Source organism: Nelumbo lutea, chromosome 1 (genome assembly GCF_056320005.1).
Source record: "Nelumbo lutea isolate HS-2025 chromosome 1, American lotus-T2T, whole genome shotgun sequence".
In the NCBI taxonomy this organism is placed as follows: Eukaryota; Viridiplantae; Streptophyta; class Magnoliopsida; order Proteales; family Nelumbonaceae; genus Nelumbo; species Nelumbo lutea.
The window spans coordinates 122,754,288-122,778,347 of record NC_142684.1 but is presented as its reverse complement, the minus strand read 5'-3'; the positions used below and the strand labels follow the sequence as shown (position 1 = coordinate 122,778,347).

General features: G+C 37.7%; 1 non-coding gene across 1 annotated transcript; it reads left to right on the top strand.

The window, feature by feature from the left end:
* The first annotated feature begins 5,299 nt into the window (after positions 1 to 5,299).
* Positions 5,300 to 5,406, top strand: LOC148877259 (small nucleolar RNA R71). Its single transcript, XR_016106255.1, has one exon. It is a non-coding gene; the product is annotated as a small nucleolar RNA R71 (small nucleolar RNA).
* The last annotated feature ends 18,654 nt before the right edge of the window (positions 5,407 to 24,060 follow it).

Below are 24,060 nucleotides of genomic sequence, written 5' to 3'. Positions count from 1 at the left end.
GAGGTCTCTTGTTAGCTCAGCACCATAGTCCTTAGGCTTCTAGAAGTGACTTAAGGTCCTCTCTCCAGTTCATCATCCATAGGATCAGCTCGGTGGTCCTACTAACTTAGTCATTTTTTATTGCATTGAGGTTTACGAGTAGTATCTCCTTAGGTTGTCAATATTCCAAGCTCGAGGTACTTGCTTCCATTCCATGGTCTCGAGCTCGTAGGTTCCTTTTTCGAACACCCATCTCACCTGTTAAGGACCTTCCCAATTCAGACAGAGCTTACCCACGCCGAGCTCAGGTACCATTACCATACAGAGGACCAGGTCGCCGATTCGGAATAGTCACTTCTGACGTAGGCATTATAATACCGAGCTACTCGCTGTTGGTAAGCTGTAGTTTGAATGTGGGCCAGATCGTGTACCTCCTCGACGAGGTCCAAGTTCGTTCAGAGCTCGTCGCCGTTTATCTCTTCATTGTAAGTTTCGATCCACAACGTCGGTACTTCAATCTCTGTCGGGATCACGGCTTCCATCCCGTATGTGAGGTTGAAGGGCATCTCGCCAGTCACAGTCTTGATGGTAGTCCGATAGGCCCAAAGGACACTAGGTAGCTCGTCCACCCACAACCCTTTAGCTCACACTAGGCGAGCTTTCAGTCCATAGAGGATAGCCCTGTTCATCACTTCAGCCTGTCCATTTGCTTGTGGATGTGCTACCGAAGTGAAATTTCACTAAATCCCCATCTCGGTGCACCCGTTCTAGAATTTGATGTCCTTGAATTGCTTCCCGTTATCCAAAATCAAGACTTTGGGCAATCTAAAATGGCACATGATGCTTTTCCAAAAGAAATTTTGTATATTTTAGACTGTAATGCTTACTAATGGTTCAGCTTCCAACCACTTCATGAAGTAGTCCACTGCTACAACCAAGAACTTCCTCTATCAGGTTGTTGGTGAAAAATGACCAAGGATGTTGATTCCCCACTGCGAAAAGGGTTATGGGCTAGTAAGATACTTCAAATCGGCAGCAGGTTGATGGGGAATGTTGGTGTACCTCTAACATCTGTTGCATTTCTTGACGAGTCGAGTGTGTCTACCTTCATTCTAGGCCAATAGTATCCTTGCCTTAATGCCTTTTGGGTGAGGGCTCTACTCCCAAGTGTCCTCCACATAAACCTTCATGGATATCACAAAGTACAAGCTCAGCTTTTCTGAGGGTCGCAGGCAACGTAGGTAAGGGAGCATGAAGGATCTCCTATACAGCCGTCGTCCGTCTATAAGGATGTATTGGACTGATTGATGCTCTACCCTCTGAGTTGCATTGCATTCTCGAACCTTGGAATCTACTTGATGAAACAAGAGTTGAACCTTGGTAGGATGTCCCTGACCTTGGTTAAGAAGGCTGCCATAGTTGAGTCTCGTGCATCGGAGTCACCACTGACTTGGTTGACCAATAGTTGAGAGTCACTGCACATTATGAGATGTTTTATACTCCACTTCATTGTTTGATGCCTTGAATCCGAACCGAAGAGCATACTCCATCTACCTCACTTGGGCCGTACAGTATCAGTCCTGCACCGCTTCCTCGTTGGTTCGACGAGCCATCCACATGGAGGATCCAGAGCTCCTCGTCTCATGTCAGTACTGCTCTGACTAGGACCGATGTCGCACTAGTTTACGCCTCCAATGCGTTAGCAGGCTCAGTTAGTTCAGGGGTCGGTGTGCTGAACATGCATTTTGCTGCGAAGTCCACCAAGACTTGGGCTTTGATTACCGGCCATGGCTCAAACCGGATGTCATACTCGCTAAGCTCAATGGACCACTACGTCAATCTCCCTGACACCTCGGGCTTAAGTAGGATGTGCCTTAGAGGTCTATCTGTATAGATGATGAGGGTATGGGCTTGGAAGTATGGCATAATTTCCTAGCTACTACCACTAGTACGTACACCATTTTCTCGATGTTGGGATATCTGGTTTCTACAACCTACAACACTTTACTTACATATTAGACGGGTCATTGAACCTGGTCTACCTCTTTAATTAGTATCGAACTGACCACCTCGTCACTCACGGAGAGGTACAACTTCAACACATCTCCTTCCTCAGGTCTAGATAAAACCAGGGTGGTACTTAGATACCTTTTCAACTCAACAAACGTGAGCTAGCACTTTTCAGTCCATTCAAAAATCTCATTCTTTTAAATTGCTTTAAGAAAAGGAGAGGCACCGACCTGCCAATTTAGACATTGATGCATATTTCCTACACTAGTAAGTGAACTAGCCGCACAAGTAATAGAGTGATGATTAGAGTATCGTTTCCCACGAGAACTTATGTAGCAACTACTAGTAGTATATCACCCTTCTATTATCTGATAAACCGAATTGTATATCTAACCTAAAACTGAAATCCTAGCTAACAAACTATCTCTAAGAAATTGGATCAAATACCTTGTATGCAAGTTGAGAAGACAAGCTAAATATGCACAGAATTGATTCAACAATTAGTTTCCTAGGTTAATTCGGTTCTTGATTACCAGATCCAAAATTCTAGAGTCTTTCTCAAGCATTCTAGAATTTCCAAGAATGAAGAACAATTCGGCCAAATAGAATTAATGTTGCCTGAATTCTTTCTCAAGCAATTCAGACATTATAAAATCAAGATCTGAAATTACAAAACAGCAGTTTGGCTAACTGCTCTACAATCAAATTTCTAATCAAGAAACATCAAGATTGCATCTACTCTATTCGAATTTACATAGAAAGCTATTGCAGATCTGAAATTATAGAATTGATGCTTCAATTACAGCAACAAAGAAAAATTAATGGAGAAATTACACATAATTCCTAGCTGAATTCATTTACCAAATGTGCAGAAATCAAGGAAGAAATAACCTAGATCTCCAATGGCTTCTTCTCCTTCCGAATTCAGTTTCTTCTTCTCTTGAAGTTGCTTGAATCTCCTTTCTTATCCTCTCTTGCGCCTATCCCTCTCTTCTCCCTCCAAGAATTCGAACTCAATGTTTGAATCTCCTCAAATGGCTGAAGTCTCAAAGTGTTTGAACCAAAGAAGATGAGTTTTCCATCCAAGAATTCGAACTCAAAGAGTTTTCTCCCCAAAGGGCTGAAGTCTCAAAGTGCTTGAACCAAAGAAGAGGGGTTTTCCCTCCAAGAAACCTCTTTAAATAGTTTTTCCTTCAATTTAGCTCATTTTTTCTTGTTTTATGTTTTCTTTCTCCTCAATTGGTTTCCCTTGAAGATTTCTTGAAATTAAGCTGAATTGGAGTAAAACTCATACCAACTAGCATAAAAACCATGCATAAAGCCTCATAAAATATGTGTAATTTGTGTACTCATCAAATACCCCCACACTTAAGCTTTTGCTTGTCCTCAAGCAAAGACATCAGCCATAAACTGATCATCCCCCCTTATTCTCACCATTTACCGGGTGAATGTTTAGGAAAAATGCATTGAGTGGTCGGGAAACTTGTATAAGTATTCTGCTCCATTCCTATGAACTATCATTCTTATCACATACATAAGAGCCAAGGAAGGGGAGAATATGAGATTCTTCAAGTTCCAACTTTCACTCCCATTCAACATGTAGATCAGCTCCTTGACAGCCAAAATTAACCATCATTTTGAGCTTGGTCTCAAATCTATAACTGCACCTCATTGAGTATTCAACCACATTTTGTCCCTTTGAACCTCAGCCATCACTGAATTCTTTTCTTTTCTTTCCCCCAATTTTTTAGCGTGAGTACATTTTATGCTCCATCTCATACAGGGTATTTCATTTTTTCTTTTTTCTTTTGGTGTGAGTGCATTTTATGCTCCATCTCACACTGGTCAGAAGCTTGAGGCAGATAACAATACTCATATTCCAAGTTGCAAGTTTTACTATTCAACTCGGAATAGCGGAGTTGGGACTAAACTCATATCATAAACCGCTAGTTTTTCTATTCAGTTCATGACAACGGAGTCAATTGGACTTTGTCCCTTTCTTTTTTTTTTTTCTTTTTCAATTGTTGAACCTCATGCATTAACAGTTCAGCTGTAAACTAGATCGACTAACCATTAATAATGCAATCAAGTGCCTCATACATATGAAGGTAGTTAGGGCAGGTCATGATGAAAGTCATATTCAGCTCCCTTAACCTCATGCATTGTGCTAAATTGGATCATTCACAAGAATAAAAACTGACACATACAATGGTTTCCCTCAACTCATTGTATTCCCTCTTTGAATTCACCTAATAAGCAGTAATGATCTTAAGGGGATTTCTAGTTTATTTGGTTATGTCATTGCAAGCATGTGTGTGTTGGGATGATTGAGGTGCATGGCTACACCCTCACTCCCCCACACTTAAGATGAACATTGTCCTCAATGATTCTAGTGTTAGGGAGCAACAATAAATCCAGCAATAATGTTAAGTGCATGAAGAGCAGTATCAAGTAAGGAGGGGGGTTTAGAGGACTTCCCTTAAGATTATTCAGAATTCTGCAATAGCACTTTTGATGGGAAGCCTCTAGGTGCTAAGAATCACACAAAACTAGAGAGAAAGATCAGTAACCTTATTCAATTACCATCCTAAGAAACAACTAACTAAACTCAACTACTAAAAATAAGAAAAGTAGAAAGCAAGTAAGACAATTTATGACTAAGCATCTGAATTGGGATGTCTCCCAACAACCTCTTGTTCTCGTGGGTTCACCATGGTGTTGCTTGGTAGAGTGCCTGGTACTCTTGCTGAAATCATTTATGCCAACTGCCCAACTTGATTCTCCAAGTTCCCTATCGATGCTTTGTTATTCTGAAATCTTGTTTTAGTACTAGCTATGAACTTGGTCATCAGCTCCTCTAGGTTAGATTTCTGTTCTGGCTTATGAAAGTTTTGGGGGAAGGGCTTCGGTACATGCTGATTTGGCCATGACTGATTCGGGTGGCCTCTCCATCCGAGGTTGAAAGCATGATGGTGCTGAGTTTATTGCTGCCTTGGAAAGTTGCCAACAAAGTCTACCTATTCCACGGACTGTATAAACTGATTGTCAACTTGGAATTTAGTGCTGATATGTCCTCCCCCATACTTATCACAAGTCATGGACTGCACATGCATGGCTGCCATCTGCATCTCATCAATTTTCTTGCTGAGTGCACCTATTTGCACAGACAGAGTTGTATATGTGTCCACATTGTGTATGGGCCACCTCAGGGGTCTTATTGTTGATGGAGCCCCCGGATGCTGCATCTAAGATGGTCTTGCTGGTTTCAGCTAGACCATTGTAGAAGGTTTGCACTTGCAGCCATATAGGAAGTCCATGATGGGGAACCATCCTTAACAGCTCCTTATAACGCTCCTAAGACTCATACAAAGACTCTACATCTTGTTGAAAGAAAGTAGTGATGTCATTTCTCATCTTTGTTGTCTTGGATGGGGGAAAGTATTTGGAGAGGAATCGGCTAGCCATCTCATCCCAAGTGATTATAGATCTAGCCGACAATGAAGTCAGGCAAGCCTCGGCCTTGTCTTTCAATGAAAATGGGAATAACCTCAACCGAACAGCATCATCACTCACCCCATTATGCTTGAAAGTGTCACAAATCTCCAAGAAGTTGGCTATGTGAGAGTTTGGATCTTCATGAGCCATGCCACAAAACTGAATTGTATTTTGGATCATATGAATTATGGCTGGTTTGATTTCAAAGTTATTAGCAGCAATGGCTGATCTTACAATGCTTGAAGCAGCCATGGTAAGGGTTGGTTTGGCATAGTCCATCATAGTTCTTGGTTTGGCCATCTCTTCAGTTTTAGCTCTAACTTGTCTAGCAACTCTATGGCGGATGTGGAGGGTTCTTTCAATCTTTGGATTATAAGGGACTTCCTCTGGTTCAGGTCTGCTTGTCATAAACTATAGAAGTCACAGCAATAAAAAAACTAATGTACACCAATCAGAAATCTAAACAATCAAATAATTAGCAATCCTAATAAAGAAGTACCGTTAACCACTACTATAACAGCAATTTACAAGGCAAAGACTGAATGCTATTCTAAAAAGAAAAGCTTCTAGCACAAGAACAATCAGCAAGCTGAATATAGACAGATCTGAAATCTGATATACATTATCGAAATCAGAAAAGTACCCTCTCAAATCAAGAAAACTGCACCCTACCGAACTGATATACAAGATTGGACAAGACTAGCAACCTAATATATATACAGTCGGCCAGAAGAAAGAGGATTTTTTATTTCAGCCATGAAGGTAAATGCACAGATCTGAGTTGTAATACTTTCATAGAATATACACAACTAACAATCAGCTACACTACTAAAACTAGAACAACAACCTAAAATAGAGACAATCAACAAGAAGCAAGAAAAATTCTGATGTCAGCAAAGAAGATCATTGTACACAGATCTGAATATCAGCAATGAAGTTATAAGACTTTTGTCAACTATACAGAACAGAAAAAAAAAATTAGTTACACTACTAAGACTAGAACAACAATAGGAAAGAAACTACTGATATCAGTAATGGAGGTTACTCTGTACAAATCTGAATTCTAAGAACAAAGAAATCTGAATGCTACCTAAAAGGAAAACCTCAAGAAAAAGAACAATCAGCCGGCTGAAAACTAATGTGGACAGATCTGAAACCTAGTATACACGGTTGAAATCAGAAAAGTAATCTATCAATTCAAAAAAACTTGACACTACTAAAACTATAATAGCAACCTAAACTAGATGCATTCGACAATGAGAAAGAAATCTGAAACTACTAAAACTAGCTACACTACTAAAACTATAACAGCAAACTAAACTAACAATAAGCAAGAAAACTACTTCTATCAGCAAGGGAAGTTATTCTATCTACAGATCTGAACCTAATATACAGAAGAAGAAAAATTCAGATTAACAGTGGTTATGCACACTACCGAAACAAGAATAGAACTACCGAAACAAGAAGAACACCCTAAACTAAAAGCATTCGACAAGAAGAAAAAAATCACCTAATTTAGTAATGTAGGTCAGTGTGTGCAGATCTGAACTGTAATGTATAGACTAAAGATCAACTACACTACTGAACTAGAACAGCAACCTATGTTAGAGACAATCAACTATAAGAAAAAAAACTACCTAAATCAGCAATAGAGGTTAATGCATACCAATCTGAACTACAATGTACAGAGTTAGAAATCAGATTAATAGTGGCTAATAGTTCCTAATATTGCTGCAATAAGTCCTCGACAATGGCGCCAAAAACTTGATGTGTATTTGCTACACTAGCAAGTGCACTAATCGCACAAGTAATAGAGTGATGAATAGAGTATCGTTTCCCATGATGACTTATGTAGTAACTACTAGTATTATATCAGCCTTCTATTATCTGATAAACCGAATTGTATATCTAACCTAAAACTGAAATCCTAGCTAACAAACTATCTCTAAGAAATTGGATCAAACACCTTGTATGCAAGTTGATAAGACAAGCAAAATATGCACAGAATTGATTCAGCAATTAGTTTCCTAGGTCATTCGAGTATATTAGGATTCAGCCTTGATTTGGTAAAATCCCAAGGCAATGAATAGCCCCTCTCAAGTGCATTTTCAATCTATGCATGAGTGATGGTCCTTATATCTCTATCAAGGATCTAATCCTCATGCATGCATTAAGACCTAGTAATTCTAGGGCATCATTTTAATTGAATGAGCACCAACTGAATTGTGCAAGTTGTCACTAAACTCACACTCAATTCGATTCTTGATTAGTAGATCCAAAATTCAAGAGTGTTTCTCAAGCACTCTAAAACTTCCAAGAATGAAGAACAGTTCGGCCAAACAGAATTAATGTTGCCTGAATTCTTTCTCAAGCAATTCAGACATTATAAAATCAAGATCTGAAATTACAAAACAGCAATTCAGCTAGCTATTCTATAGTCAAATTTCTAATCAAGAAACATCAAGATTGCATCTACTCTATTCAAATTTACATAGAAAGCTAATTACAGATCTGAAATTATAGAATTCATGCTTCAATTACAGCAACAAAGAAAAATTAATGGAGAAATTACACATAATTCCTAGCTGAATTCATTTACCAAATGTGCAGAAATCAACGAAGAAATAACCTAGATCTCCAATGGCTTCTTCTCCTTTCGAATTCAGCTTCTTCTTCTCTTGAAGTTGCTTGAATCTCCTTTCTTCTCCTCTCTTGTGCCTATCTCTATCTTCTCCCTCTAAGAATTCAATCTCAAGGTTTGAATCTCCCCAAAGGGCTGAATTTCAAAATGTTTGAACCAAAGAAGAGGAGTTTTCTCTCCAAGAATTCGAATTCAAGAAGTTTTCTCCCCAAAGGGCTGAAGTCTCAAAGTGCTTGAACAAAAGAAAGGGGTTTTCCCTCCAAGAAACCTCCTTAAATAGTTTTTCCTTCAGCTCTCCAAGAATTCTAGAAGTTATTGCCCCTAGCCTCTCTTGAACTTTCTAGAAGTTGCCGCCCCTAGCTTCTCTTGGGCTACAATTTGGGCTGCTTTTGAGATGCTAATGGGCCTCCTCCTTGCTAAGCCTAATAGGCTCCCTTGGATGACTGCGGCTAGGCTCTCTCTTTGGGCATCTCCCAAAGAGTATAGTATGGGTGGCATGGGCTGAATGGCCCTCTCTTGACCTTTCATCTAGGCTTTTGTTCCAGTTGGGCTGAATTACCTTCAATTTAGCTCCTTTTTCCTTGTTTTGTTCTTTCTTTCTCCTGAATTGGTTTCTCTTGAAGATTTCCTAAAATTAAGCTGAATTGGGGTAAAAATCACACCAACTAGCATAAAAACCATGCATAAAGCCTCATAAAATATGTTTAATTTGTGCACTCATCAGACATAAATCGGTTTAGGGTAGCTACCCAGCCAGTTAGTTGTTGTACCTACTTGATTTTCTGGGGTGGTTGCATTTCTGAGATAGCCTTGATTTTGTCCAAGTTTGCTTCAATGCCACATCAGTTCACTATGTAATTGAGGAACTTGCCTGACGTAACCCCAAAGACAAACTTATTTGGGTTTAACTTCATATTGTATTTCCTTATAATTTGAGAAGCATCATTTAAATTGTCAATTAAAGATCTAGAAATTTGGGTCTTCATAACCATGTCATCAACATAATATTCCATTTTATTACCAATCAAAGGTTCAAAAATTTTGTTTACAAGTCACTGGAAATTTGCTCCAGCATTTTTTAAACCAAAGGGCATAACTTTATAACAGTACAGCCCGAGTTCGGTTACAAAAGTAGTTTTATTTTGTTTAGTTGTGTCCATCCTAATTTGATTGTAGCCAGAGTAGGCATCCATGAAGCTCAGCAACTCATGCCCTGAGGTTGTGTCCACTAGGTGGTCAATTCTGGGTAGGGGGAAGTAATCCTTTGGGCAAGTTCTATTCAGGTCGGTGTAATCGACGCACATGCGCTAATTGCCATTGGCTTTCTTAACGAGCACAGGGTTGGTGACCCAAGTCGGGTAATGGACCTCGTGGACGAAGTCTGAGCTGAGGAGCTTTCCAACCTCCTCAGCAACTACCCTCCACCGTTCCAGGGCAAGGTTGCATTTTCTTTGTCTAACTGGCCCGACTAAAGGGTCCACATTGAGTTTATGAGTTATCACACTAGGGTCGATTCTGGCCATTTCTGCCATGGACTAGGCGAAAACATCTAAATTGTTGAGTAAGAAACTTACTAGCTATGTTCAGAGCGGTTCACTTATTAGTGCACCGATCTGAAGAGTCTTGGTCAATTATGTCTCAAAAACCAAAATGTGGCCATCTCTTCCATCGAGGCTGCTCACTCCTCGGTGTAGTCTGCTGATTGCTCCAGTTCAACGTCTTCTGCCAGTTTTGCCTTTCCCTTGAGGGCAGCCACATAGCACTTTTGGGATTCGAGTTGATCGCCTCGTATGACCCCTACTCCGTAATCTGTTGGAAACTTCATCGCGAGATAGTAAGTTGACACTATCGCGTGTAAGACTAGAGTCGCTGGAAGCACGCCGTTAAACAATCTGGAACACCAGTTTAATCATTTATAATTTTTATCGAGTCTCAAACAACTACTAACATAGTAAATGGGTGAGAACAGGCCGTATCCACGGGGAAGCAAGTGAAAAATTAATATATACTTAGAACTACACAATAGAATGTAATCGAGAATGGTAGAAAATACGAAAATAAAATCTATTATTACTGAAATTAAATGTTTTGAATTTAAACAAGACAATAAATAAAAATCATAATTTAATAAAGTATGGGAATCAACAAATAAAATAAAAAAAATAAAAAAATGATCCAAAATTCGGATCCGGTGGCGATAGCTATAGATCGGCCAGACAGCTTGCAAAAACCCCTCCTGACAAGAATTGGGCATCTGTCCTTTCTACAACCCTCAAGACACCTTAGCCTTGAATCGAACAAATTCAGATCTGCAAAATAGAGAAACAGACAAGAATTAAATCTAAAAGATTATAGAAATAAAAATAATAAAAAAGAAAATAAAGAAAAGAAAAGAATGGTTAATCAGATCCAGTGGCGGTAGTTGCAGATTGGTTGAACAAACTTGCAGGAACCCCTCCTAACAAGAACTAGGCATCCTCTCCTTCTACAACCCTTGAACTCCTCAAGAAACTTTAGCCTTCTAACTGGGTGAATTAACCAACTCCTTCTACAGGGCCCCTGGGATCCTTTTTATAGAGAAGGGTGGAGAAAACTAGAAATAGGGAGCAAGATGGGGGGCAGCAGCTGGGATTTAGCAAAGTTAGGGATGCACTAGGGTTTCTAATGGATGGCTAAGATGGTTTTGGTGTGATCCTGTGGCTGAAAATAAAAGGAGAGGGCGCCCGATATTATGTAGGTTAAGATTTGGGTGCCCAGAAATTGAGGGTGTAGATTAGAACATCTAGGGTTGAAGGGTTAAGATTAAAAGAATATATGGTGCCCTAGATTGAATGGTTGGGATATAAGATGGAGGGAGTGGCTAAGATTTAATGGTGGGGAGCTGAATGGTGAGGATTAGCAAAATAGGTGGCGCCCTAGGGTTTAAAAGCTATAAAGGAAAGCCCTAAAATGAATGGTTGAGATTAAAAGAGGTGGAGGGTGGAGATTAAACACTTAGGGGCCGCTAGGGTTGGTTAAGAGTAAAAAGATTAGGTTAAGAAGGCTCCCTAGGGTCTACTAAGGAGAGGGGAGCATGGTAATACAATAGGACGAACGCTAACTGGGTTTAGCAGATAGGAGGCGCCCTCCTGTCCTCAGTTCTTTACAAAAACACCCCTCTCTCAATTGGTATTCACACCAGCTTCCCAAAAACTTCACTTCAGCCTAACAAACTTCCCAGTTTTCTACATAATTTGCACAGAGACCCTCAGAGGTCCATAATTGATTTTAACTGGGAAAAGCGTATATTTTGACTATTCTAAGGCCAAAAATACCCCTGAATTGATGCCTTTATGGCATCAAAATGCAGGGTTATCACACCCTCCCAACTTAAACATTGCTAGTCGCTTAGCAATGCAGCCTTAAAATTACATTGAGTATATAGATCTTTCCCATTACAAGGTCATCCCTAACAGAATTAATCAAGCATCCCGATTCCATCATTCTCAAACTTTGTATAAATCGATATTGGACTTTAGGGGTAAAACTGTCTTATTTTGAATATTACCGAAACATGGCTTAAAAATCTTATTTACCCTTCCATTTGAAAACTATCTTGATAAGATGAGATTAATTTTAAAACCAGACAGGTATTCTTCTTATCATTTTTGACAATGGATTTCTACCCCTAAATTTGTTATGCATACTTATTTTTGTTGCTACCTTTCACTATTTTACGCGAATCTCGACACTTGCCAAAGGAAACAATGAATAGGGTTTTCCTGAGGGGTTCAAGGTCTGCCACCTAGTCTTGAATCAAGAAAAGAAACAACAATTCTAACACTACAAACAAAAATCAACTGAAAACTACGTTGGGTTGCCTCCCAACCAGCGCTAAGTTTAACGTCTTCAGCCAGACACATTCATGCACTATTCCCATCTATACTCCCCGACTCACTTTCATCTTCTAACTGACAAGGTTCATATTGGGATAACCACGGGGTAGACAGGGCATCCAAAAGATCATCAACTATATCCACCTTGCACTCATCTTCCCCTAGGTTTAGATATTTAGAGGCACTAAAAATGTTTAACCAGACTTTCCGCTCTTGTAATGAAATGTCCATTTCTCCCGATTTACAATTGATATTTGTATCAGTCGTTACTAGAAACGGACATCTTGAGATTATTGGGATATGGTTCAATTCCTCGGTTAGGGTCATGTCTAGGATGATGAAATCCACTAGAAAGTGACAACCCTCTAACCTGACAATGACGTCCTCAATAACACTTCGAGGGGCCTTGACTGACCAATTAGTGAGTTGCAGAATTACCAAGGTAGGTTCTAACTTGCCAATCTTGAACCTGTCATGAATGGACATAAGCATATTTATACTAACCCCTAGATCCATTAAGGCTCAATCAAAGGTGATTACAGAGATGGCACAGCTTATGAAAGGAGCATCAGGATTTTTCAGTTTTTAGGGAAGTTGGTTTAGTAGAGCTGCACTAACATCTACCGAGAGCATCATTATTTGTGGGGCCAATTGTGGCTCCATCATTTGAGTACATAGCTCTTTCAAGAACTTGGCATAGGTTGGGATATGCTAGATCGCGTCAAGGAGAGGGAAGTTAATATGGACTTCCCAGCTCTCCTCATTGTAGGATTCTTTCTTCTTTCGCACCGGCCCAGCTGTGAGTGCAGTTGGAAAGATGACTACAGGTTGGTTCACTATGGGCTATTCTTCTAAAGTTTCCTTTCCTTCTTCTTCTCCCCCCCCCCAACATAGGGTCTTCTTGCTCCTTTTCACTAACTCTCTCACACGGGTCCTCTAAAATCCTCCCACTCCTTAAGGTTGTAAAAGCCTTTGTGTTTTCAGGCTGAGGTTTCTTAGGAGGGGGTTGAATTGTTGTGGAGGAAAACCCGGTGGTTGATTTTTAGGATTTGCAACCGGTTGACTTGGTAGTTGCCCTACTTCTCACCTCTTCTTGGCTTCGGCTAGCTGCCCTATTCGGCTCTCTAATCTATCAATGGATTGCTACTAAAGTTGCATGAATTGATAATCTACTGTATGGGTCTAAGAAGGTTGAGGGTAAGCCTGATACGATTGGACCAGTTGGTTCCTAGGTTACACCTACTGGAATGAACTCTGTACTTGTGGCCTCTGAAATTGCTGGGCCATGGAGTTAGATGGATAGTATTGTTGTTGGGACTATGTGTAGGTTTGACATGCTTGAACCAGTTGAGTGCCAAGGTAATCTTTGTACTCCTAGTGGGTCTAGGCTTTAGACCATTGAGAATGCACATCTGGCAGGGGGTTTTCGTGGACTTGGGCCCTATAGGTGAAGTTGGGCTAATTTTCCCACCCAATATTATATGGACCAATGAATGGGTTAGCATTGGCTTGGAAAAATTTGTTGGCCGCATGTACTTGGTTTGGACTAACTAGTTGACATGGGCCTGCCGCAGGGCACTGGCTGACATGATGGGCTGGGCTTATACATATGGAACATGATGGATAGGATGACAAGGTTGGGTATGGGCCACTTTGTTGACAACGTGCAAGGACTTCGTCAAGTCTTTGGGCCATACCAATAATCTTGTCTAGTTGTCGAAACACATGGTTCCAATCAATTTGTGGCTCAAGTTGGAAGTAGTTTCTCATTCCACAAACTCCGGCCATTGAATTCATTTTATTTTAACTACCATTTTTCTTCTTTTTTTTTGAAATTTAAATATTGAATTTTAATTTCAAATTTAGATCTTGAAATTTAAATTCTGAAATTTAAACTCAAATTTGATTTTTATAAATTTTTTTTAATTCAAATTTTGAAAATTAAATTCCAAAAATTTAAATTCAAATTTGAATTTTTCAATTTTTTTATTTTCTCTTTTATTTTATTTTATTATTTTTTTAAAGGCAAACAAATCAACCACACAACCTAGGGGCTGACCTAGGGTTTCCTAAACTAGTGGTTCAACCAATGTGAATCCTTTTAAGTTCACTTGGAATTACACCACTTCCTTTGGTTAGCTAGGTAAGAGGTGGGGATGTGGGAGGCTCTCATTGCTCTCACAATGACCTAATTAAGTAACCACAGAACCCGCTTTGGCATAGCCGTTTAACCTCTTTCATAGACACCAACTATCGGTTATGGAAAGTAATTACAAGCTTTCCTAAAATTCAGCACACCTTTGAACCAAGTGTGAGGCTTCCCTAATGGATCTTGCTATCGAAATTTAAATTAGGGTTAGGGTGAATCACACGTGAAGGGTGGTGATTTTTGGGCCAAGGAAGGGTGATGAAATCACCACCTTATCTTATTTAAATGGAATTGCCCTTAAGTAGATTAATGGAAGACAAAATAAATAAAGCAAATGCAACTAACTACAATGCTTGAACAATTATCTCTAGAATGCATTTCAGCAATATAATATAAAAGAATAAAATAAACTAAGCACAAGAAGCAATTAAAATAAAAAGAAACCTAGCACATTCACAACTAACAAAACAATTTCAGCAATTAAATAAACCTATATGATGCATGCTCAAGAATATCAAACCCTAAATGATGGAAGGCAAATGCAAAATAATTTTTTTATTAATTTTTCTGATTTTTTTTTAAATTCGAAAATTTAAATTTAAATTTCGAAAATTTAAATTTAAATATCAAAATATAAAATTTAAATTTTAAAATTCAAATTCAGATTCAAATTAAAATTTAAATTTAAATTCAGATTTGAAATTTAAACTCAAATTTGAAAATTTCAATAATTTCCTATTTAGCAATTGATTATTCAATTAAACAACTAAAAGAAAAGAAAAACAAAGCAATAAATATAAATTGTAAATAGAAAATAAAACAACAACTAATTGTGATAAACAGAATTAACAACTACCAAAAATAAATTCTAACAAACTAATTGTTGATCTAAAAATTAAACTGAAAATAAAATGATCAAAAAGAAAATTATGCAAGAAATAGATAAAATAAAAGAAAAAAATACAAATCTAAAAAGAAAGAACAGAAAATAAAATAAACAAAAGAAAAAAATACCGAAAAAAAATTATTTATATTTTTTTGTTTTTTTAATAAAAGAAAAATATGCTACAAAAAATAAATAAAATAAAATAAACGAAAATTTTTACTTCTTTTTTTATTGTTTTTTATTTGAAATAAAAAAACGAATCTAAAAAATTAAACCAAAAACAAAATAAAATAAAATAGGCAAAAGAAAATTATTCTATAAGAAATAAAATAAAATAAAGTAAAATAAAATAATTTTTGTTTTGCTTTTTTAAGTCTGAAATAAAAGAAAATCACAAACCTAATAAAGAGAAAAAACAAATTGAACAAGAAATTAAAATAAAGAAAGAAGAATAGATCTAGGAACAAAATGGAAGCAAAAGAAAACTAAAAAAAATAAATCGGATCTAGAAAAAATTTAATTAAAAATTCAAAAATAAGTATTCTATCAAAAAAAAGAGTTTGAAAATAAAAATAAGAAAATTAAAAACAAAATGGAACGACTACACCTAAAACACAATCCAATTTCCCTTCTATTCTCTTTTGTCCCGTAGTCCCGCAACGCTCCGATACCCCACCTTTCGCTATTCCATCCTGTAGAATCAAAGAGAAACAAGAATTAAACTGAGATAACGGAACAAGTAATAAAACGAAAAAGAAAAAATAATAAAACAGATCCAAATAAAGCAAATAAAAATTTTCTCCATTGCTTCCTCGGCAACGGCACTAAAATCTTGGTGTCTCCGAAAGCACGTCGTTAAACACTTTGGAACACCAGTTTAATCATTTATAATTTTTACCAATTCTCAAACAACTACTAACGTAGTGAATGGGTGAGAACGGATCGTATTCGTAGGGAAGCAAGTGAAAAATTAATATATACTTAGATCCGGACAAGAGAATGCAATCAAGAATGGCAGAAAGTACGAAAATAAAATCTATTGTTACTGAAATTAAATGTTTCAAATTTAAACAAGACAATAAATAAAAATCAGAATTTAATAAAGTATGGGAATCAACAAATAAAATAAAAGAAATAAAAAAATGATCTAGAACTTGGATCCGGTGGCGGTAGTTGCATATCGGCCAGACAGCTTGCAGAAACCTCTCCGGACAAGAACTGGGCGTCTGTCTTTTCTACAACCCTCGAGATTGCAGAAATAAAATTAACAAAAAAGAAAATAAAGAAAAGAAAAGAAAAGAATGGTTGATCAGATCCAATGGCGGTAGTAGCAAAATGATTGAACAACTTGCAGGAACCCCTCCTAACAAGAACTAAGCATCCTCCCCTTCTACAACCCTTGAACTCCTCAAGAAACCTTAGCCTTGTAACTGGGTGAATTAACCAACCCCTTCTACAGGGCCCCTAGGACCCTTTTTATAGAGAAGGGTGGACACAACTGGAAATAGGGGGAAAGATGGGGGGCGGCAGCTAGGATTTAGCAAAGTTAGGGACGCCCTAGGGTTTCTACATAATTTGCATAGAGACTCTCAGAGGTCACATAATTGATTTTAACTAGGGAAAGGATATACTTTGACTATTCTAATGTCAAAAATACCCCTGATTTAATGGCCTTAAGGCATCAAAATGTAGGGTTATCAAAGACATGTGCAGTAGGCCGATGTATGATTGTGTTGTAGGGGGATGGAGTCATGACCACTAAGAATATATGCTCGAACCATACAATGTTCGGCCACGTGCTTGCCTCCACTAGTACTACGACCCGACCTATAGGCCTAACTTCCTCTCTATTGAACCCTACTAATGGGGCATCTACTAGTTTCAGATCGCTCTACTATAGTTGCAGCTTGTCAATGGTTCCTTTGAAGAGGATACCGGATGAAATGCCTAAGTCCACCAAGATCCACTTCACTTTGAAGTCATTAATGATCATCTTTACGACTAGAGCGTCATCATGAGGATACTGAATCCCACGGGCATCATCCTCGATAAAATAAATGGGTTCTTCGATCTGAGGTCGCTTGGGTGGGTTCTCTACCATGTGCTCCAGTTCTCGAACTGAAGTTTTTCCTATTGTTGTTGTGCACCCCACTATAATGAATCCCCCAATGATCATATTGATCACCCCGCGAATCGATGTTTCTTCTAGTAGTGGGCGAGGTGGCTGCTTGTTCTGCATGCTACTCTCTGGGGCATCTTTCTTCCAATCTCCCTATCGGTCCCCCTCTCCTTTCTCCTCATGCAAAATATATTTCTTCAAATACCCACGGCGGATAAGTTCTTCGATCTCATCACTGAGGTTTCTACAGTTTTCTATGTTGTGACCATGGTCCCGATGAAAGTGACAATAAACATTAGGGTTCCTGGTCGTTAGATCTCCCTGTAGCCTGGGTGGCCATCTGATGATAGAGGAGTCTTTAATGGCCATCAAGATTTCTCCTCGCTTTACATTAAGGGGAGTATAGTTGGTTCTCTCCACTGGCGGGACCCTGGAACGCCAACCCGAATTGTAACTTTGTGAGGGGTCTTATTCCTTGAGCTCGGGGACTTACTTCGCCTCAGGGATTTACTCTTTTTCCATTTCTTGTTGCTCATTCCTTCTTCCTCTCTCTTCCTCTTCTCACCTTGCTAGTTGTTGGTCTTCTTGTTTATTTCCTCTTCTGTATTGATGAACTGATCAGCCAGCTTGAGGAACTCGGTGATGTTCTTTGACTTGTTTGCCACGACATGCCACTTGAACTCTTTGTGAGTAATTCCTTTACGTGTTGTGGTGAGACGTACTACTGGATCAAGGTCTAGTATCTGCAGGCATGCCTCGTTGAAGTGCTTGATGTAGCTTCGAATTGATTCTCCTTCCCTCTGCACCATGTTCAAAAGGCTCTCCTGTGACTTCGGGCACTTCTTATTGGTGATGAAGTGGGCCATAAACATGTCTGTGAACTACGCCCAACTTATGATGGAACCCAGTGCGAGGTTTCTATACTAGGTTCGAACTACTCCTCTGAATGCAGTGGAGAAAGCCATGCACATGCAAGCCTCGTCGGCCTCGGCGAGATGCATCTTTGACTGGAATACATCTAAGTCATCGTTGGGGTTAAAGTTTGTCTAGCAGTGGTACCTTGAAATCTTTCGGCATTGGGGCTGCCAAGAGCTTGGGTGACAGGGGGATGGTCAGCTCAACATAGCAGGCGTTGTTCTCATGGCCACCGAGCTTACCTCCTCTCTTTCTCGGCCTTGATCCGTTGGATGGTTGGGCTTCGCTGGTGGATTGTTCCTTGCTAAAGAACGGCGAGTCTTGCTATGTCACCACTATGGCTTCTTTGGTGGCGCAGCGTTTGTACTGCCAGCCTCAATCTTGTCAGGTATCTCGATCTTACTTCAAATGGTAGGGCGAGGTGGTTCAGGGGTTCTTCTCACCGCTTCTTCTTCTCCCGTGCCTCGGTCCCCGAGCTGACGATCTACATTATCTTGATGTGGAACTTGCTAATTGCACCTCTCGGGCTGGTTGGGTCTGGGCCTATCCCTCGAGCTTTCTCTTCGAGAAGTAAGGGGAGTATGCCGGTCGCCTACTATACCCCGCGGTGGGGTCTATCCCGAGGAAGGGACCAGTAATTGTGAAGTTCTCTCATCGCAGGGAAGAGACTAGTAGACATTCTGATGAGCCCGGTGTTGATTCTAGTTCTGACTCTACCCTTGATGATAATTTCCCGACTGGTTCGGTTGTAGTGGTGGGAACTGTTGCTGGTACTATTGATAGAAATAGTACTACTGAAACTTTTGGAATTGGTGGATTTACTGCATTTGAATTTGCATCGTCCAAACGCTCTGGATGAGGTCGTTGAAATGGGAGTGCTCAACCCCAGGGGCACTCACCTATTGGGTAGAGTGTGGCACAGATGACGATGGAACCCCTGAGACAATCAAGGAGATAGTAAACTGGCCGAAGGTCACCGAGAAACCCTAGGGAATGATTGTTTGTTGCTCTTGCCCCTCGATGACTTTCATGTCGCACTTTCCGTTGTGGGTGGAAGATGCCATTGAGGTTGAGATTGGGATTGAGATTGCGATTAGGATTGGGATGTCCTTTCGATCGTTTCCCACATCTGATGCTAATTGATAATGCACGATCTGAAAGGTCCTAGATGGGAGGTTGCTTGGACGTTGCTCATGTGGTGAGTTGGATCAAACTACAAAGCAGGGATCAGAGAGACCGGGGTGGATGACCCAGTGAGGTCACTCTGATGCTTCAGTTAGTATTTCGGCTATGGTTGCAAGCTAAAAGCATGAATGCTAGAGAGTTTCAGTGTAAATAATTGCACGTACCCAGGCCCTGGAGGGGTTGATGCCCTTATATAGCTGAGCTGGCGTAGGTCTCATGAAATGATTCTGGGATCTTCGACCTGAGTAGATGAGATTCGTTTTCACTTTAGTCGAGGAGCAACATATCAGTCAATGAAGTCTATCGTTACCACCCGATCTAAGCGAGGAGGGGATAAGGCTTGCCGTTATGTGGCATGATCCCGTGAGGTTCGAACTCTGCTAAGAAGCTTCTGGAGTCGATTACGTGTCACTTCGGTTCTTGGGCCCTGAATTGGCTTAGGTGCCAAGGTGGCTTTGTATCGAGCTGATCGAACACCCAAGCTCTAAAAACTACTGACTAGGCTTCTCTTGCTGAGTTGTCATCCTACTGGCAGATCGCATCCACGTGACCTTTACTTACTAGATCGTCCCAAATTACCCCTCATCAATAATAATCAAAATATGATAAGTACATATGCTTAGTGTCTTCGAATCTTGATTGATGCACTATTAGCAAAATTATATGATATCTTCACATTCCGGTACATTAATTGTAATATATGTTTTCATATACATCATTAAAATTTACATTTTCTATATATATATATATATATATATATATATATATATATATATATATATTATTTTGTGATAATTTTGATATTAAATTTAGCATTATAAATGTATTAATGAATTTGTGTATTTCCCAAGCATATCCATGCATTTCTAATAACCCTGCATTTTGATGCCATAAGGGCATCAATTCAAAGGTATTTTCGGCCTTAGAATAGTCAAAGTGTACCATTTTCCCAGTTAAAATCAATTATGTGACCTCTAAGGGTCTATATGCAAATTTTGTAGAAAACTGGGAAGCTTTCTAGGTTGAAGTGTAGTTTTTGGGAAGCTGGTGTGAAGACCAGCTAAGAGGGGTGTTTTTGTAAAGAACTGAGAATAGGAGGGTGCCTCCTATCTGCTAAACCCAGATGGCGCCCATCCTGTTGTATTATCATGCCCCCCTATCCTTAGCAAACCTTAGGCAGCATTTTTAACGCAATGTTTTCACTCTTAGCAAACCCTAGCCACCCCTAGGTGTTTAATCTCCACCCTCCACCTCTATTAATCTCAACCACTCATTTTAGGGCTCTTCTTTATAGCTTTTAAACCCTAGGGCGCCACCTATTCTGCTAATCCTCACCATTCAGCTCCGCACCATTAAATCTCAGCCACTCCCTCCATCTAATATCCCAACTATTCAATTTAGGGCACCATCTATTCTTTTAATCTTAACCCTTCAACCCTAGATGTTCTAATCTACAACCTCCATTTCTGGGTACCCAAATCTCAACCCTACATAATATTGGGCGCCCTCTCCTTTTATTTTCAGTCATAGGATCACCCCAAAACCATCTTAGCCATCCATTAGAAACCCTAAGGCATCCCTTACTTTAATAAATCCCAGTTTCCACCCCCCATCTTTCTCCCTATTTCAAGTTGTGTCCACCGTTCTCTATAAAAGGGGTCACAGGGGTCCTATAGAAGGGGTTGGTCAATTCACCCAGTTAACAAGGCTAAGGTTTCTTGAGGAGTTCAAGGGTTGTAGAAGGGGAGGATGCCCAGATCTTGTCAGGAGGGGTTCCTGTAAGTTGTTCAACCATTCTGCAGCTACCACCACTAGATCTAATCAACCATTCTTTTATTTTCGTTATTTTCTTTTTTGTTATTTTTATTTCTACAATATTTTAGATTTAATTCTTCTTTGTTTCTCTGTTTCGCAGATCTGTATTCGCTCGGTTCAAGGCTAAGGTGTCTCGAGGGGTTCGTGGGTTGTACAAAGGATGGATGCCCGGTTCTTGTCAGGAGGGTTTTCGACAAGCTATTTGGTCGATCTGCAGCTACTGCTACCGGATTCAGATTCTGGATAATTTTTTATTTATTTCTTTTATTTCCTTTGTCGATTCCCATACTTAATTAAAATCTAATTTTTATTTACTGTCTTGTTTAAATTTGAAACATTTAATTTCAGTAATAATAGATTTTATTTTCGTATTTTCTACCATTCCCAATTGCATTCTCTTGTTTGGATCTAAGTACATATTAAACTGGTGTTCCGAAGTGTTTAACGACATGCTCCGGACGACACCAAGTTTTTGGCGCCGTTGCCGGGGAAGCACGGAGAAAAATTTTTATTTACTTTTTTTGGACCAGTTTCATTATTTTTTCTTTTTCGTTTTATTAATTGATCCTTTACCTCAGTTTAGTTCTTGTTTCTCTTTGATTCTGCAGGATGGAATAGTGGAAGGTGGGGTACCGGAGCGTTGCAGGACAATAGGACAGAAGAGTAGAGAAGAGAAATTGGATTGCGTTTCAGGTGTAGTCGTTCCATTTTATTTTCAATTTTCTTATTTTTATTTTCAAACTTTTTTTGATAGAATAGTTATTTTTTATTTTTTAATTAATTTCTTTTTTTCTAGATCTAATTTATTTTTTTAGTATTATTTTGCTTCCCTTTTGTTTCTACATCTATTCTTCTTTCTTTATTTTAATTTCTTTTTCAATTTTTTTTCTTTATTAGGTTTGTGTTTTTCTTCTATTTCAGATTAAAAAAAAACAAAAAATTTATTTATTTTATTTTCTTTTATTTCTTGTCGCATAATTTTCTGTTGTTTATTTTATTTGATTTAATTTTTGATTTAAATTTTAGATTCATTTTTTTATTTCAGTTAAAAAACAAAAAAAAAGTTATTTTATTTAATTTATTTTTGTAGCGTATTTTTCTTTTGTGAATTTTACTTTCATATTAATTTTTAGATTTGTGTTTTTCTTTTATTAAAAAAACGAAAAAAAAAATTCAGCATTTTCTTTTTGTTTATTTTACTTTCAGTTTTTTTTAGATTTGTATTTTTCTTATCATATCTATTTCTTGCATAATTTTCTTTTCGATCATTTTATTTTCAGTCTAATTTTTAGATTAGCAATTAGTTTGTTAGAATTTATTTTTGGTAGTTGCTAATTCTGTTTATCACAACTAATTGTTCTTTTATTTTCTGTTTGAAATTATTATTTGTTGCTTTATTTAATTTCCTTTCTTTTAATTGTTTAATTGAATAGTTAAGTGCTAAATAGGAAATTGTTGAACTTTTCGAATTTGAGTTTAAATTTCAAATCTGAATTTAAATTTTAATTTTAATTTTAATTCGAATCTGAATTTGAATTTGAATTTGAATTTGAATTTCAAATTTTGAAATTTAAATTTTAAATTTTCGAATTTTAAAAAAATGAAAGAATAAAATTAATAAATGTTAAAATTTAAAAAAAAAAATCTAATTTAAATTTCAAAATCTGAATTTGAATTTAAACTCCCAAAAATTTAAATTTTGAAATAAAAAAATCAAAAATAAAAAAAAGTTGGTTAATATCTTTCTTGCATTTTCATTCCAATATTTAAGGTTTTATATTCTAGAGCATGCATAATATGGGTATATTTAATTGCTGAAATTATTATTGTAAGTTGTGAATGTGTTAGGTGTCCTTTTTATTATTTTAATTGTTCCTTTTGCTTAGTTGTTTGCTTTATTATTTTAGGTTTAATTGCTGAATTGCATCTTAGAAATAATTGTTCATGCATTGTAGTTAGTTATATTCTAGAGCATCCATCATATAGGTATATTTAATTGCTGAAATTATTATTGTAAGTTGTGAATGTGTTAGGTGTCCTTTTTATTATTTTAATTGTTCCTTTTGCTTAGTTGTTTGCTTTATTCTTTTAGGTTTAATTGCTGAATTGCATCTTAGAAATAATTGTTCATGCATTGTAGTTAGTTGCATTTTGTTGTGTTTATTTTGTCATTCCGTTAATTCATTTAAGGGCATCCAACCTAAATAAGATAAGGTGAGGATTTCATCACCCTTCCTTAGCCCAAAAATCACCACCATTCACGTGTGCACCCGAACCCTAATTTAAAATTTGGATAGAAATATCCTTTAGGGAAGCTTCACATTTGGTTCAAAGGTGTTCCGAATTTTAGGAAAGTTTGAAATTACTTTTCATAACCAGCAGTTGGTGTGTAAGAAAAGAAGTTAAACGGCTATGCCTAAGCGGGTTTTGTGGTTACATAATTAGGTCTTTGTGAGAGCAAGGGGAGCCTCCCACATCCCCACCTCTTACCTGACTAACCAAAGGAAGTGGTGTAATTTCAAGTGAACCTAAAAGGATTCACATTGGTTGAACCACTAGTTTAGGAAACCCTACGTCAGTCCCTACGTCATGTGGTTGATTTGTTTTCCTTTAAAAAATAATAATAATAAAAAAGAAAATAGAAAGATAAAATAAAAACTATAAAAATTCAAATTTGAATTAAAATTTTAGGAATTTAAATTTCAAAATCTAAATTTGAATTTAAAATTCAAAAATTTAAATTTCGAATTTCAAAAAAAATAAATAAATCAAATTTAAATTTAAATTTCCAAAATTTAAGTTTCAAAATCTAAATTTGAATTTAAATTTTAAAATTAAAATAAAAAACATAAAAAATCAAAAATTTAAAAATTTAAATTTGAGTAAATTTCAAAATCTAAATTTCTAATTAAAATTCAAAATTTAAATTTCAAATTTCAAAAATAAAAGAAGAAGAGGAAGGGAGTTAAAACAAAATAAGATTGGAACCAC